This window comes from Jatropha curcas, chromosome 2 (assembly GCF_041381405.1).
Source record: "Jatropha curcas cultivar XTBG-Jc1 chromosome 2, XTBG_Jcur_1.0, whole genome shotgun sequence".
Taxonomy (NCBI): domain Eukaryota; kingdom Viridiplantae; phylum Streptophyta; class Magnoliopsida; order Malpighiales; family Euphorbiaceae; genus Jatropha; species Jatropha curcas.
The window spans coordinates 30,636,847-30,653,268 of NC_143152.1; the positions used below are offsets into that span (position 1 = coordinate 30,636,847).

Below are 16,422 nucleotides of genomic sequence, written 5' to 3' on the forward strand. Positions count from 1 at the left end.
TTTACAATTTGAGATTTAATTTTTTTTTTATTAATCTTTAGTTCAAAGTTCAAACTGTCAACAAATTTCATTTTTTATTATTAGTGTATATTTGGTGGTATAAGACCTTGTCAGTACTTATTCATTTGCGGAGTTGTTCAAAACTTGGTTTCTTACCCAATAAATTAAAGGGGCAAAAAAAAAAAAAGTAGCTGCTTGATTAACAATATAAACACAAATTTTTTTTGTCATTAGCAAAGTTTGAAGGATAATTTCAGTAGTCAAACATCTTTGATTAACCAAATTGAAAAAAGTACAAATAATTTAATAATTCCAAGAATTTATTAACCTAATTTAGGAAGGAACAAATTTATTTCTAATTCATTAATCATAATTTTAAACAATAAGTGTTTATCTTTCTTTCAAATGTTATGATAAAAAAAAAAATAAATCTTCTATTGTAAAATAATCAAAATTATTTTTTAATACAATCAATTGTTTATTTAAAAAAACTAAATATTGAGATTATATTCACAAAACAAACAATAGTCATGTCATGTTTGTATAAGCATTGAAAATTCCAAATTCATTTATCATTTCTAATCCATTACTCATCCATGTGAAATGTCTATAGAAAATTCCATCTATCATTATTATCATTAAAGAAAATTTTGATCCTTCTTTACCATTGATTTATAAACACAAACCTAATTTAAGGTATCATTCATCCAAGTTGCAGTAGGTGTAGACACCTTTATTATACTAGGAGGAGATCTTCTCTTATTGCAATTTGGTGAATGATACTTTAATTTAGGTTTGTGTTTATAAATTAATAATATTTTTTTTAAGAAGTAAATCAAGGATATCTTTATACTAAATGATGGATGTTTTGGTGAAAAAATATTTTGAGCAAATAAATACTTTTAGTCAAGCTATTAATTAATCAGATGGATTTTTAATAAAACATTATTTTTTGTGCATTTTTTGCTCACTAATAGTCATATCTCATATTTGCAATAAAATTAGTTTAATGAAAAAGTCTTTTTGATAATTTACAATTTTTATTTATAGAAAACAACACTCGATTTGGTGGTTTCAATGCAAAATAAAAATTATTTAATGCTCTGATCATTTTTTTCTGCCTTCAATTAATTTTTATTTTTGTTAAAATTAATCAGAGGAGAACTGACAGATTAAATTGGTGATGGCAAAATTTTCATGTCACTGAATATTGATTGCTTGTAGAATAGGATAAGAAGCTGTATTTGATTCATTAAAAATGACCAGTTCCACGCACCTGCAGTCTGCAGATGCCAGTGACGTAAAAATAAAATAAACATAAATTTGTCAACCAAGTTTTATTTATATAGGGAGAAGAATGATTCATGCAGGAAGAAATTATAAAGGATAATAATAATAATGATTCTAACACTAACAATAATAATACTAATAAAAAAGAAGAAGATAACACTTACCAAAGTTTAGCTATAAATACTGATCCATTAATGCAAGATTTCTCACACCTTGAATTCAAAACAAGAAAGCTAGACAAAATGAAAGATAATCATTCTTCCCTTGTTGTATTATCTTTCGCATTACTCTTGGGTTTATTAGCTAATAATTCGCCGTTTGTCTCTGCTTATGACCCAAGCCCTCTTCAAGATTTCTGTGTAGCCATTGATGAGCCGAAAAATGCTGTGTTTGTCAATGGAAAATTCTGCAAAGACCCAAACCTTGTTGTAGCAGATGATTTCTCTTTTTCAGGACTGAATACTCCAAGAAATACAGGAAATAAGGTCGGGTCAAATGTAACACTGTTGAATGTTGACAGAATACCCGGTTTGAATACTCTTGGAATTTCTCTGGCTCGAATTGACTATGCACCAAATGGTGGATTAAACCCTCCACATACTCATCCTCGAGCTACGGAGATTCTTGTAGTTGTTGAAGGCACTCTTTACGTTGGCTTTGTTACATCGAACCCTAATCGACTCATCAGTAAAGTACTATACCCAGGAGATGTTTTTGTTTTTCCGATTGGTTTGATTCATTTTCAGATGAATATTGCAAAGACAAATGCAGTGGCTTTTGCTGGATTGAGCAGCCAAAATCCTGGTGTTATTACTATAGCTAATGCAATTTTCGGACCTAAACCACCTATTAATCCTGATGTTCTTACCAGGGCCTTCCAGTTGGACAAGAATGTTGTTGGTTATCTTCAGAAACAGTTTGGGGGTAGTTAGCTATGATCCTGTTGTTTGATTGCGTGTGTTTTTCTTTTTCTTTTTTTTTTTTTTTTTTTTTTTGGTAATATGATTATGGGTGTTTTAATGTTTTGCTTGAATAATTGCTCTAAGCATTTGAATTTGGTTAAATGAATTGAGTTTTCTATCTTTTCTTTTAATTTCTTTTATTTGGGATACTGAAGATGGTATGAAATATTATTGCAGTTGGTCAGTTTATATGTAGACTTGTTTGAATTTCTCCAAAAAAAAAAAAAAAAGAAAAAAAAAAGAAAAGAAAAATAGTTTGAATAGCATAAATCTTGCAAAATAGCCAAAATAAGCTGTTAGGTGAGAAAATTACTTGACTTTTACTTGGTCTGTTAGACATGATAAAAGTCAAAATTGCTCTGAAAAATAGCTCTTTAGAGCTAGTTGAGACAATTTAAATTTTTAAAAATTTATTCACGAGCTCACATTTTTATTTTCATTTCATTTTTTAACGTAAATAAGGAATTTAATATTTTCAATTTCATAACCTTAATATAATAAAGCTATTAAATTCTAAATATAAATTAATAAAATAATACGTTTAAAATAAATTTTATAATTGACTTAAACATAATAGTTTCTTCAGAACAAGAAATTTTTTTGTGAAATAAATTAATTCCAAATAATATGTTTGCTAGAAACATAGATAAACGGAGACTTTAGATTAATGAATTTCTATGAATAAAAAAAAATCTGATTCAGAAATATCAAAATTAACAGAATTATAATTCTACATATGTTAAGAGATAATATAAACACAGGTGTCACAAAATTAAGGTAACAATACTTTTATAATATTAATTAATACTAATTAACTCAGTGATCATGAGATAAAATGTTACGTCTTTAAATTAAGTTTGAGGTCTATTAAACAAATACTAAAGAAACAAAACAAATCAAGAAATTTTTAGGTAGTTCAGCAACATGCATGTACTTCTATGGAGCTTCCTTTGTTTTTACAGACTCAGAAAAAGCTGGTAATATCAACAATATCAACAAGAAAGAAAATTATGCACTAAAATGGAAGGGAAATGATTTAATTATAGTTCCCTTGTCGCTGTCATTTCAGTTAAACCAGTCTTTTATGTACAATAATTTAGTGTAGTACAAAATGCAGATTTGCATCTAATAATATTTTTCCTCAAAAAAAACAAAAAAAAAAAAATATATATATATATATATATATATATATATATATATATATATATATATATATATATATATATATATTTCCTCAAAACAAAAATTTTGTTGTTTCTCATTTTAGTTGTGGAATTGTATGAGAGCTGAACAAAACAGAGTACAGACTCAACTTAAGATTGGATCGTAGCTTCAAGTAGATAACCAACCAAAACTAATCCTTGAAAAAACAGATTATTTCTGTTATTAAATACCTAATATAAACACCAAATCATCATTAGAATAAACAAATAAAAGCCATCAACTCAGAAGCCATGAAGACATCACTGTTTCCCTCTCTTGTTAAGGAACAAGACTCGATATTAGTTGGGTTCCTATATATAAATTAACAGCCCAACTAACTGATATTAAAAATCTAATTAGAAAATACAGAGAATATCTAAAACTCGAAATAGTCCTATTTCCATGTGACAAAAAGTAATGTAAGCATTGAATAGTGCAAAGATATTCATCTATAAATAATGTCTAATCATGCAGTAATTCTCACTCTCAGGCGCTTATTTAAGAAGTAAAGCTAGATGGGGTCTCCGATAAAAATGAAAGGTGTTCATTTTCTTCTAGCCTTCACAGTCTTGGCTTTGGCGCTCTCATATGCCAGTGCCTATGACCCTAGCCCACTCCAAGATTTTTGTGTAGCAATAGATGAACCCAAGAATGCTGGTATAATCTTGTTTCAGTTTTTTTATTTTTTCGCTTTATTCCAAGTTACTGTTTGTCATTTTTTCATCCTAGAAAGGACATTATTTCTTCTAAAAAACGAGTATTGTTGGAATACGTTGGTTTACATGATTTGAATAGTTAACAATAAATTTTTGCCATGCAGTGTTCGTGAATGGAAAATTTTGCAAGAATCCAAATCTCACTACACCAATGATTTCTCCTTCTCGGGACTCAACATTCCCAGAAATACAATGAATCAAGTTGGATCAAATGTAACGCTCTTAAATGTCGACCAGATACCAGGGGTTAACACTCTAGGTGTCTCCCTAGCTCGTATCGACTATGCACCAAATGGTGGTTTAAACCCTCCTCATATTCACCCCCGTGCCACAGAAATCCTATTAGTCCTCGAGGGCACCTTTTATGTTGGTTTCGTGACAACAAACCCAAATCGTTTTATCAGTAAAATCTTACACAAAGGAGATGTTTTTGTCTTTCCAATTGGCCTAATTCACTTTCAGTTCAACATTGCAAAGACCAATGGAGTTGCCATTGCTGGTTTTAACTGATAGAGATATACTATTAACCATGCCTATGTAATAGTATAGCTATGAATGATTTTCTATTGACAATTATTTCTTTGTATTTAATTGGAAATTTGCATTAAATAAATGTTATTAGCATATGAACAATAATTGTGATTAGTACATTTTGTATGTATTTAATTGGACCAAGTAGAGAATGGATGCTTAGTACTGACTGTTAAACATATTCTCTAGGACATTAGAAATAATGTTTATTGTTCTTAATCTTGATTTATTTTAATATGAGCAAACATTGATTGTCTTATGCTTTGATTCATTAAAGGGTGAGTTTCATTATTGGAATAATATTCTCGGTGAATTGGGCAAAGATATTTTGTGTTTGTGAAATATTAATTAATGATAGAATCCATGTCTCGGTTTAGAGATTGATGATGCACTTTAAGTAAGCTTATAAGGTTTCATAGTGTAAACCCTGCAGGTGGATATTGAATCCGACACATGAAATAAGTTGAGCGACAATCTTAAAGTTATATTGTGATTTAAATAAATTCTCAGTAAATTATTTAAATGACAGCATCTGTAATCTTAACGTGGGGAACATTATTTTATTATGTTGTGGAATTGTAAAATAAATAAGGAGTTCAGTCATGAGTTTTTAGTGGAATAATTCATGATTAATTATAATAAGAATATGTTGGTCTACATAGGTTCTTATTATAATTAGTAGCTTGATTTATTTTATTCCTGCGGTCCCTGTAGTGCCCTAATTATTTGAAAAGTTAAGGGTGTATTAAATAATAGATAAATTATTTAGTTTTAAAATAATTGATAATTATTTTAATTAAATAATTTTTTATTTAATTTATTTTATATTAAAAAATATCTTCCTATCGAAGAGAGTTTTTTTTTTAATATAAAATTGCAAAACCCTAAGAATAAAGAGACGCACGTTATTCTATTCTCTGCCACTCAGAGAGTTCCAAAAGAGAGATAGTTAGGGATTACTGCAGAAGATCGTGGGTGACTCCAAGATCTCTGGAAAGAAGACCGGTGAGCGATTCTGTGCTTCAAGAGGTCAGTTTATTGATTTGTTCGATAATATTTTTAGTTTGCCTCATATGGTTTCGAAGAGGGTTGTTTCCGCTTTATACCCGCTCCCATCAATTGGTATCAGAGCCATACGAAACTGTATGATGGTGGCTATTTTGTCATGTTTCAATCGTGTATCTATAATCTGTTTTGATTGTTTGATTGGTACATGGTTACAAGAGCTTCAAGAGTTTTTGAAGGACAGCAGCACAAAAGTGCAGTACCTGATACAACCTTTGTTTTTGAAACTGTGGTTTTTAATGGGCATTAATATATATATATATATATATATATATATATATATATATATATATATATATATATATATATATATATATTGGGTTTTGTTTCGATGAACAGGAGAGGGGCAAGAAAAGACGAAAAAAAAAAAAAAAAGATCAGTAAATGGAGGTTGAAGGGAAAAGGGGCAGCGGCGGCTAGGGCTTCTTCGTGAAGAAGAAGCTGCTGCTTGCCAAAATTCCCGTCTGGTCCCTCAATCTTTTTAAATTTTATATTTTTGACCCCTGATCTTTAAGTTTTTATTTTTTTTTGACCCTGAATCTTTCTATTTATTATATTTTGACCTCTGGACTTTAATTTTTTACATTTTGACCCAGAAAGTATCAGTTATTCCGTTTTGGCCCCCTGGAGTTATTTAAATTATAAAGTGAGCCTGATTGTTTCTGGTTTTATTAAAATTGCCTAGACTATTTTCGGTTTTTGCAATTTTGGCCCAATAGTTTCTGTTTTATGCAAAATAGTCCAAACAAGTTCTGAAATTTGCGAAATGGCCCAGAATTTTTCTGCTTTTGCAAGATAAACCCAGAATGTTTTAATTTTTTTGCATAAATAGACCAGAACACTAAATTTTTAACATTTTCAACCAAAAATGTTAATTTTATTTGCAAAATTGTCTTAAAAATATATTATTTTGCAATTTTGATTATAATTAATTTATTTTAATTATATGAATTAATTTGTGAGTGGTTTTTTATTACTTTCTAGTTGTAATTATTTGCATTTCTTCCCCATCGGAAGATGTCATGTTTTAATATAATTACTGAACTAGTCTAATTTGTCTGTATTGATTTAACTCTCCATCTGAGTAAATTAATTAGTGACATGAATCAGATGTAATATTTTCTCACACATTAATGTTAATTTAAGAGGCATGTTATCTCCCATCGAGTAGTATGTGCCGGTCTTATCTAATTATAATATGCAAAACATGTGATTGGTTGAATTCTCCCATCGAGGTTGCTATTCATGAATGTTGTGAATGTGTATTTTTTTTTTTTTTTTTTGAATTGTGATATCAATGTTGTATATTTGCAATTTTGATTTATTCAATGTTTATTATTGATATGCTATTTTTGTTTAATGCATGATATAGAAATGGCATCATTCAGTCCCCTTGCAAACATCTTAACCCAAAACAAACTTGAGGGTCCAAACTATGTTGACTGGAAGAGGAATTTGGACATTTTGCTTACTGCTGAGGAGTATAAGTTTGTGCTTACTGAAGTTTGTCCTGAAAAACCCGGTGAGGGTGCCTCTGAGGAGGTCACCAGAGCTTACCAGAAATGGGTTAAAGCTGATGAGATGGCGCGATGTTACATTTTGGCTTCTGTGTCAAATGTTTTGCAACATCAGCATCAGAAGATGGACACAGCTTTTGACATGCTCGAAAATCTCAAGGAGATGTTTGGAGATCAAACTAGTGCAGCAAGGCAAAACGCACTGAGGGAGATTCTTACTTCCAAAATGGAGGAGGGAACTCCAGTTAGAACTCATGTCTTGAAGATGATGAGTCTTCTGAATGACATGGAGGTTCTTGGTGCTGAGGTTGACAATGCTACACAGATAGAAATGATCTTGAACACTTTGCCAACCAGTTTTCAGCAGTTTCGTTTGAACTATAACATGAATAAGATGGATTTCACTCTGTCTAAGTTGCTGAATGAGCTGGTGGCTGCTGAGACTATCATTAAGTAAGGAGCTGCACCTGTTGTGCTTAATATTGAGCGAGGTTCTTCTTCTGCCCTGAACAAGGGTAAGAAGAAGAAAAATGCTCACAAGGCTAAGCCTAAAACAAGTGCTACATCTACTAGTGCAAGTGTTGCTGTGAAAAAGCCTAAGGGTAAGTGTTTTCACTGCAAGCAACCTGGGCACTGGAAGTCACAATGTCCAACATGGTTAGCCAAGAAGAAGCAAGGTATGTCTCTGTTTTATATGCTGATAGTTGAAACTTGTTTAGCGGTGTTGACTACACTCCAATGGTGTGTAGATTCTGGAGCCACTAATCATGTCTGCAATTCATTGCAGCAGTTTGAGGTAACTCGTCAGCTAAATAAAGGAGATGTAAGCATTTTTCTAGGAGATGGCACAGAAGTTGCAGTTCTAGCTATAGGAAATGTTTCTTTGAATTTTGAGAATAATAGAACATTGTTTTTGAAGGATGTTTTATATGTACCTTCAATTAGAAGGAATTTAATTTCAGTTTCTATTTTGAGCAAGAATGGATATTCGGTTTGTTTTAATGAATTTTATGATGATTCTGTCGTTATTAAATTTAGAAAACAAATGATATGTTCTGGCTCAATGATTGATGATCTTTTTATTCTCAAAGTTTCACCTGAACTGCAAATTCCTAATTCTGAAGTTAATAACTTTGATGTCATTGTTCCATTGAAAAGAAAACGTCCTATTGAATTTAGTCATACCTATTTGTGGCATTGAAGGCTTGGTCATATTAATTTAGATAGGATTTCTAGGTTGGTCAAGGATGGACCATTGAGTTCATTGAAAGTGGAGCCACTACCAACCTGTGAATCTTGTTTAGAAGGTAAAATGACTAAGAGGCCTTTTCCTATAAAGGGTAATAGAACTAATGATGTACTTGAATTAATTCATTCTGATTTGTGTGGTCCAATGAGTGTCCAAGCTAGGGGTGGTTTTGAGTATTTTGTGACTTTCACAGATGATTACTCAAGATATGGATACATTTACCTGTTGCGCCGTAAGTCTGAATGCTTTGAGAAATTCAAAGAGTTCAAGGCAGAAACGGAGAAACGACATGGAAAATATATCAAGTCGTTACGGTCTGACCGTGGTGGCGAATACCTCTCTAGGGAATTCATTACTTATTTATCAGAACAAGGAATTACTTCACAGTTGTCTGCACCTGGTATGCCACAACAGAATGATGTAGCAGAAAGAAGAATTAGGACGCTTATGGAAATGGTTCGATCAATGATGAGTTATTCAGATTTGCCCATTTCGTTTTAGGGGTATGCCATAGAAACAGCAGCATATATTCTGAATTTGGTTCCATCTAAGTCAGTACCTAAAACTCCTACAGAACTGTGGACTGGGCGAAAGCCAAGTCTAAGACATGTTCGGATGTGGGGTTGTCCAGCCTATGTGCTGAAAGGGAAAGCAGACAAGTTGGAATCAAAAAACAGACTTATGCTTCTTTATTGGATATCCTAGAGGAACGAAAGGTGGTTTATTTTATAGTTCTCAAGATAAAACGGTCATTGTTAGCACCAATGCACATTATCTTGAGGAAGACTATATTAAAAACCATATTCCCAAAAGTCAATTAGCCTTGTATGAATTGAGAGGAGAAAATATACCAACTAGAACCTTTCCATTAGAACAACAACCTAAACCATCAATGGTTGGAGCTGACATTCCATTGCCTAGTCGTAGTGGAAGAAATGTTAGTCGACCAGTAAATCAACATCAGCCTGAATATTCAGTACCTAACATTTCGCTACCACCTGAAAGTAGTGGGAGTTATGTAGAAACTGAAGTGGCAGCTGTTGATCCAAATATACAGGAGCACAATGTTGGGGCTTCTAACATTTCATTGCCTCCTGGTGATGACAGACATGTTGAAGTTCCAGAACATGATCAAGATGTAGTCCCACCAGTCATGGACTTGCCGGCTTTACAGCCACAGTAAGATGAAGGTGTGATTGCAGAACCTGTAGTACTTCGTCGTAGTGGGAGAATTAGACAACCACCGGTTCGATATACACTTTTGGGAGAAGCTTTTGATAGAATCCCTGAAGAAGTGAATATTGAACCTGTCTGTTACGATGAAGCACTACAAGATAAAGATGCTGATAAGTGGCTTGTAGCTATGAAATCTGAGATGGAGTCCATGTACTCTAACCAAGTCTGGGAACTTGTAGAACCACCTGAAAGGGTTAAACCCATCGGATGCAAGTGGATCTATAAGAAAAAGAGGGGTATAGACGGTAAAGTGCAAACTTATAAGGCAAGGCTTGTTGCGAAAGGGTTTACTCAGAAAGAAGGGATCGATTATGAGGAAACTTTTTCGCCGGTGGCCATGCTAAAGTCTATTAGAACTCTTCTATCCATTGCAGCTCATTATGATTATGAGATTTGGCAAATGGATGTCAAGACAGCTTTCCTAAATGGAAGTCTTGATGAATGCATCTATATGAAGCAACCAGAAGGTTTCATAAACAATGGACAAGAAAATTTGCTTTGCAAATTGAATAGGTCCATTTATGGGCTTAAACAAGCATCTAGGTCATGGAATACTTATTTTGACCAGGCGGTTAAAAGTTTTGGCTTTGATCAGTGTCATGATGAGTCTTGTGTGTATAAGAAATGGAATGGTAGTAAGGTTGTTTTTCTGGTACTATATGTGGATGATATTCTGCTTATAGGGAATTGTGTAGGTATGTTGAATTCTGTCAAAGATTGGCTATCCCAACGTTTTGATATGAAGGATTTGGGAGAGGCTGCTCATATTCTTGGGATTAAGCTTATGCGAGATCGCAAGAAAAGGATGATTGGCTTATCTCAAGCACTTTATATTGATACCATTCTTGCTCGTTTCAGCATGCAGGATTCCAAGAAGGGTTTTCTTCCCTTCAGACATGGAATCACTCTATCTAAGGACCAATGTCCTAAGACACCTGAGGAGATAGAGAACATGAAGGCAGTTCCATATGCTTCTGCAGTTGGAAGCCTTATGTATGCAATGTTGTGTACCAGACCTGATATCTGTTTTGCTGTTGGCATGGTTAGCAGATTTCAATCTAATCCTGGGCGAGAACACTGGACTGCAGTCAAGCATATAATCAAGTACTTGAAAAGGACTAGGGATTATATGTTAGTTTATCAATCTGACGATCTTGTACCCATTGGGTATACAGATTCAGATTTTCAGACTGATAAAGACTCTCGGAAGTCAACCTCTGGTAATGTTTTTGTCTTGGGAGGTGGAGCCATAAGTTGGAGGAGTATTAAGCAAACTTGTGTTCCTGACTCCACCATGGAAGCTGAATATGTGGCAGCTTCTGAAGCTGCAAAGGAAGCTGTATGGCTTAGGAACTTCCTTATGGATCTAGGCGTAGTTTCTTCAGTGCAATTGCCTATTACACTTTATTGTGATAATAGTGGGGCAGTTGCAAACTCGAAGGAGCCACGGAGCCATAAAAGGGCAAAACACATTGAGAGGAAGTATCATTTGATACGAGACATAGTTCAAAGGGGAGATGTGGTAGTGACAAAGATTGCATCGGAAAACAACCTGGCAGATCCTTTTACAAAAAGCTTACCAGCAAAGACTTTTGACAGTCATGTAGAAGGAATGGGAGTTAAAGTTATAGATGCATGGTTATGAGTCTAAGTGGGAGATTGATAGAGATATACTATTAACCATGCATATGTAATAGTATAGCTATGAATGATTTTCTATTGACAATTATTTCTTTGTATTTAATTGGAAATTTGCATTAAATAAATGTTATTAGCATATGAACAATAATTGTGATTAGTACATTTTGTATGTATTTAATTGGACCAAGTAGAGAATGGATGTTTAGTACTGACTGTTACACATGTTCTCTAGGACATTAGAAATAATGTTTATTGTTCTTAATCTTGATTTATTTTAATATGAGCAAACATTGATTGTCTTGTGCTTTGATTCATTAAAGGGTGAGTTTCATTATTGGAATAATATTCTCGGTGAATTGGGCAAAGATATTTTGTGTTTGTGAAATATTAATTAATGATAGAATCCATGTCTCGGTTTAGAGATTGATGATGCACTTTAAGTAAGCTTATAAGGTTTCATAGTGTAAACCCTGCAGGTGGATATTGAATCCGACACATGAAATAAGTTGAGCGACAATCTTAAAGTTATATTGTGATTTAAATAAATTCTCAGTAAATTATTTAAATGACAGCATCTGTAATCTTAACGTGGGGAACATTATTTTATTATGTTGTGGAATTGTAAAATAAATAAAGAGTTCAGTCATGAGTTTTTAGTGGAATAATTCATGATTAATTATAATAAGAATATGTTGGTCTACATAGGTTCTTATTATAATTAGTAGCCTGATTTATTTTATTCCTGCGGTCCCTGTAGTGCCCTAATTATTTGGAAAGTTAAGGGTGTATTAAATAATAGATAAATTATTTAGTTTTAAAATAATTGATAATTATTTTAATTAAATAATTTTTTATTTAATTTATTTTATATTAAAAAATATCTTCCTATCGAAGAGAGTTTTTTTTTTAATATAAAATTACAAAACCCTACGAATAAAGAGACGCACGTTATTCTATTCTCTGCCACTCAGAGAGTTCCAAAAGAGAGATAGTTAGGGATTACTGCAGAAGATCGTGGGTGACTCCAACATCTCTGGAAAGAAGACCGGTGAGCGATTCTGCGCTTCAAGAGGTCAGTTTATTGATTTGTTCGATAATGTTTTTAGTTTGCCTCATATGGTTTCGAAGAGGGTTGTTTCCGCTTTATACCCGCTCCCATCATTAACATCCAAAATCCTGGTGTTATGACCATAGCAAATGCAACCTTTGGATCTAATCCACCTATCAATCCTGATGTTCTCGCTAAGGCATTCCAATTGGGCAAGAATGTCGTCAACTATCTTCAGAAAAAGTTTGCTAGTACCAATAAGTAAGGAGACATGCACAAAATAACTGTGAACCAGTAACCTTCTATGGTGATGTTGTTCTATATTCCTTGAATACCACAAGTAGAATAAACTAAAAAGAGATTTCCAATCATGTTCTGTTGTCAATTCCAATCATGTTCTGTTGTTAATGTCAACTTTGGAAGCAGTATGAAATATTTGAATTTTGTCAAATTGATTCTCTCCTTATATTCCAGCAGAAATTCCGAACTCTTTATACTACAGTTCTATAACTAGCCAGGAGATAATACATCGAAAGAAAGAATCATTCTTATTATCTTCTCGTTCAAAGCAGATACTCAAATGAAGACAATGAATACATATGCTTACAAAAAAATATAACTGACTGTTATATATATTTAACTCAAGAACTTCTTTTTTTATCATGTAGCCTAGTGGAACCTTTTTAAATGTTTAAGGAAAAAACAAAATGAACTAAAACTAAACAAAATATAATGGTCTCTGTTAATTTGATTGCAGAACAAAGTTTGTGGGCTAATTGGACCCAAATTGATAAAATTAAATCATTATTTCAGTATCATCTCCATGCACAAATGATAGACTACTCTGTGACTTACCCATAAAAAGGATTGTGACAGATGCAAGATTGTACAAGATCAGGAAACCAACATCACTTAACAGGAATTTAAGATTGGAGCAGATTAACCATTATTTTCGGTAGTTAGCTATGATCCTGTTGTTTGATTGCGTTTGTTTTTCTTTCTTTCTTTTTTTTTTTTTTTTTTTTTTAATATGATTATGGGTGTTTTAATGTTTTGCTTGTATAATTGCTCTAAGCATTTGAATTTGGCCAAATGAAGTGAGTTTTCTATCTTTTCTTTTAATTTCTTTTATTTGGGATATTGAAGATGGTATGAAATATTATTGCAGTTTGTCAGTTTATATGTAGACTTGTTTGAATTTCTCAAAAATAAAAAATAAAAGATAAAAAATAAAATTTGCACATTCTACTGATAAAACACCAGGTAATGTGAATGTTTGATTTGAGTCATCTAAATCAGTGGAGTTAACAACACCTGGGCAATCTTTATAAAAGAAGTTGGAACCGAACTCATTGTAAAAACTATCTAAAGAAAAGCACAGTTCTGTGTTGGAATCCTGAATCGACTGAGTAAAGAGACTTTTAGGCGGCGTTTGGAGGTTCACAGTTTTTGGGTAGTGGAGGGAATCGATAAGAGACGTGGTGTCATCAAAGAGAGGAGATGGACAACGAAGAGAGTGGAGAAAGAGAAACTCTGGAGGCATGAGGTGGTGAGGATTATGGGGACAGACAACAAAATTGGCATTCTGGGATTTTAGAGAGGTAGTTTGAGGAGAGAGTAGAGAAGATAGAGAGCTAAGGATTTGTTGGGAGAGAGAGAGTAGGTCAGTGAGAGAAGAAAGTGTGGTAGAGAGATCGAGAGTCGGAGTGGCTGTGGCGGAAGGAAGTTGCTGTTGCTGAGCTTGAGATTGAGACCGCGGTGGTCGTTGTGGTGGTGGTGGAGGTTGGTGAACAGCGGAGAAGAAGAAATTAGGGATAGGATAAGGGTTAGGGTTTTGAGGGGGATAAGGGAAAAGGTATTGATTGGGATATGGAGTCGAAGAGGGATTCATGGAGAAAGGTAGACGAAGAAGAACTCTGAATCCGCAGATGAAAGCCAATTCTAATTTTTTAGCGATAAAATTTAGCGACAAGCGATACGTCGTTTTTATGAAAAACCAACACCTTTCTCCGAAACAACCGAACGACAGGTCCTTTGGTAAGCACAAGAGACGCACTATTATCTTTTCTTTTCCGTGTGAATAAGATTATATATTATAGATATAACTACGCGAAATCCGCGCGTGGAGCGGGCTGCTTTATTATTATTTTTTAAAAAAAGATTGTTTTATTAATGTATATAGATTTGTAATTTATAAATTGAATTTATTAATAAATTAACAAAAACAAAAAGATCTCTTAATTAGAAAATATACTCAAAAAATTTAAATTAACTGTGAACCAATAATGAAAAACTAATTTAAGAGTCTTGTTTAATAGTTTTTTTTAAATATAAAATTTAGAATATATATATATATCAATAATCATATTTTGCATTCAATTATCATTTCATTCAACGATTTGAGAAATTCAGTCAATCCTCTAAGGTCCGATTTATACACTAATAAAATTAAATCGTTTAACATCACTACAATCAAAGAAAAAATATTTTATATTAGTATCAACTTTCTTTTCTGCTTGAAACTATACTGAAAAATAAAAAGAGTTCATATTAATATAAATTAATAAAGGCAAATTGATACTTAAACAATGATACATATTGAGATTTTAAAAAGAAAAGAATCATAGCTTCAAAGTCAAATGGAATAATTTTGAACATATAATTCCAATCATACACAATTTTGATTGGATATCATCATCGGTAGAAACGATAACGAAAGCAAAAAACTCTTCTTGGAAATGCATGATTCCAAAAGATATTGAGTCCAACGACGAGTGTGATGATTAATGTTTACCCGTGAGAAGATAACTGGATTGTAAATATAGCAAAAATGTGTGAAATATATTAATTGATGCCCTATTCAAAAGAAAGAAAAAAAAATTCAATGTACAACAAACTAAGAAAAGAAAGAAACCAAAGCAGTAACCATATAGGTATATAATAAAAAACAAACTAATTATATATTTTATGCAAAAACAATAATAGAAGCCAATAACTACTAATTATATATAGATACAAATATAGGTATAAAATTAAAAATTTTCAAAATCCCAATTATCTTTAAAAAATTTTAAATTTTGAAAAAATGAAAACCAAATACCAAATAAAATAGAATAGTTTTTAAATTAGATTAGATTTTAAAATATATTGTTATTATGTAAATATTACTTTTAAAATGAAACAAATATAATCATCCAATCAAAACATATAAAAAAAATATCCAAAAATTTCAATTAAAAATTTTCAAAAGCTAAATTATTTTTAAAAAATTTTAAATTTTGAAAAATGAAAATAAAATACCAAATAAAATAGTTGTTAAATTAGATTAGATTTCAAAATATATTGCTATTATCTAGATATTAATATTAATTTTAAAATTAAAAAAAATATAACCATCCAAGCAAAATATAGAAAAATAAAGAAAAAAATCCAAAAATTTCTAAAAGATAAAAAAGAATGCTAAAAAAATAGAGCTTTAATTTACATCTTTTTGCTTCAGAAATATATATATATCTCATGCAAGATTTCTCCACACTACCTCATACCTACCAAAATTGTACAACAACCTAAATAAGCGTGCATATAGTATAATCATGAGAGTTGCTGATTTCCATGGCGTTTTTTCCTTTTTGGCCTTAGTTTTCTCCTCTGCCATTGCATTTGACCCTGCTCCTCTCCAGGGCTTCTCTGTTGCAACAAATGACTTAAAGTTTGGCGGTAATTTATGCTAATTTTCGTTTTTTTCCTTTCAAGATTAAACCCTAATGCAAAATATTATGAATATGGAAATTAGTAATTTTAGGGATATATTAGTTATTATGTATTATTATTCCTAATCCTAATATTAGTAGCTTATTCAAACACTATAAATGATCACTGAGAATCCTTTTTCCACTACAATCAGTTTACTCTTCTCTTCAGATTGTTTCTCTCTTTTCGCTTCTTCTATTCCCTTTTCTTCTAA

At 32.0% G+C, this 16,422-nt stretch overlaps 2 pseudogenes across 1 annotated transcript; both read left to right on the forward strand.

The window, feature by feature from the left end:
- Positions 1-1,502: 1,502 nt before the first annotated feature.
- LOC149498595 (germin-like protein subfamily 1 member 13 pseudogene) lies at positions 1,503-2,383 on the forward strand (annotated as a pseudogene).
- Positions 2,384-3,945: 1,562 nt separating this feature from the next.
- On the forward strand, positions 3,946-12,723 carry LOC110010895 (germin-like protein subfamily 1 member 16 pseudogene; annotated as a pseudogene). Its single transcript, XR_016319395.1, has 3 exons — positions 3,946-4,112; positions 4,276-4,670; positions 12,569-12,723. The product of XR_016319395.1 is annotated as a germin-like protein subfamily 1 member 16 pseudogene (transcript).
- Positions 12,724-16,422: the final 3,699 nt, after the last annotated feature.